Source organism: Arachis duranensis, chromosome 10 (assembly GCF_000817695.3).
Source record: "Arachis duranensis cultivar V14167 chromosome 10, aradu.V14167.gnm2.J7QH, whole genome shotgun sequence".
NCBI lineage: Eukaryota > Viridiplantae > Streptophyta > Magnoliopsida > Fabales > Fabaceae > Arachis > Arachis duranensis.
In genome coordinates this window covers 69,401,999-69,404,028 of record NC_029781.3, presented here as the reverse complement: position 1 = coordinate 69,404,028, position 2,030 = coordinate 69,401,999, and positions in this window count along the sequence as shown.

The following is a 2,030-nucleotide window of genomic DNA, read 5'->3' as shown; positions in this document are numbered from 1 at the left end:
TTTTTGGCGTTCAACTCTGGTTTGTGACGTGTTTCTGGCGTTTGACTCCAGAATGCAGCATGGAACTGGCGTTGAGCGCCAATTTACGTCATCTAATCACGAATAAAGTATGAACTATTATATATTTCTGGAAAGCTCTGGATGTCTAATTTCCAATGCCATTTAGAGCGCACCATTTGGAGTTCTGTAACTCCAGAAAATCCATTTTGAGTGCTGGGAGGTCAGAATCCAACAACATCAGCAGTCCTTTGTCAGCCTTTTATCAAAGTTTTGCTCAGGTCCCTCAATTTCAGCCAAAAAATACCTGAAATCACAGAAAAACACACAAACTCATAGCAAAGTCCAGAAATGTGAATTTAGCATAAAAACTAATGAAAACATCCCTAAAAGTAACTATATCCTATTAAAAAACTACCTAAAAACAATGCCAAAAAGCGTATAAATTATCCGCTCATCAATCATCAACCTAAAAGAAAACAAAATAATATAGATAAAATTAAAATAAAATTGGGTTGCCTCCTAATAAGCGCTTCTTTAATGTCAATAGCTTGACAGTGAGCTCTCATGGAGCTTCACAGATGATCAGAGTATGGTTTAGATCTCTTAACACCAAACTTAGAGTTTGGTTGTGGCCTCCCAACACCAAAATTAGAGTTTGAATGTTGGGGCTCTGTTTGACTCTGTATTGGGAGAAGCTCTTCATGCTTACTCTCCATGGTTACAGATGGAGAACCTTGAGTCTTTACTACAAGGCATTCTTCATTCACATGAAGGATCAACTCTCCTCTGTCAACATCAATCACAGCTCTTGCTGTGGCTAAGAAGGGTCTTCCAAGGATGATGGATTCATCCTCATCCCTCCCAGTGTCTAGGATTATGAAATCAGCAGGGAAGTAAAGGCCTTCAACCTTTACTAGCACGTCCTCTACTAGTCCATAAACCTTTTTCATAGATTTATCTGCCATCTCCAATGAGAATTTGGCAGCCTGTACCTCATAGATTCCCAATTTCTCCATTACAGAGAGTGGCATCATGTTTATCCCTAACACCAGGTCACACGGAGCTTTTTCAAAGGAATTTTGCTGAACCAATGTATTCAGTTCATTGGTGAGCAAGGGAGGCTCTTCCTCCCAAGTCTCATTACCAAATAACTTGGCATTCAGCTTCATGATTGCTCCTAAATATTGGGCAAATTGCCCTTCAACAATGTCTTCATCCTCTTCAGAAGATGAATAGTTATCAGAGCTCATGAATGGTAAAAGAAGGTCCAAGGGAATCTCTATTGTCTTTGTATAAGCCTCAGATTCCTTTGGTTCCTCATTAGGGTATTCCTTATTGACCATTGGACGTTCCCTGAGGTCTTCCTCATTGGGATTCATGTCCTCCTCCTCCTCTAAGGTTTCGGCCATGTTGATTATATCAATGGCCTTGCACTCTCCTTTGGGATTCTCTTCTGTATTGCTTGGGAGAGTGCTAGGAGGAGTTTCGGTAACCCTTTTACTCAGCTGGCCCACTTGGGCCTCCAAATTTCTAATAGAGGATCTTGTTTCAGTCATGAAACTAAGAGTAGCCTTAGATAGATCAGAGACTATGTTTACTAAGCTAGAAGGATTATGCTCAGAATGCTCTATCTGTTGCTGAGATGATGATGGAAAAGGTTTGCTATTGCTAAACCTGTTTCTTCCACCATTGTTATTATTGAAACCTTGCTTCTGTTAATCCTTCCATGAAAAATTTGGATGATTTTTCCATGAAGGATTATAGGTGTTGCCAAAGGCTTCACCTATGTAATTCACCTCTGCCATTGCAGAGTTCTCAGGATCATAAGCTTCTTCTTCAGAAGATGCTTCTTTAGTACTGTTGGATGCGTTTTGTAATCCATTCAGACTCTGAGAGATCACATTGACTTGTTGGGTCAATATTTTGTTTTGAGCCAGTATGGCATTCAGAGCGTCAATTTCAAGAACTCCTCTCTTTTGAGGTGTCCCATTACTCACAGGATTCCTCTCAGAGGTATACATGAACTGGTT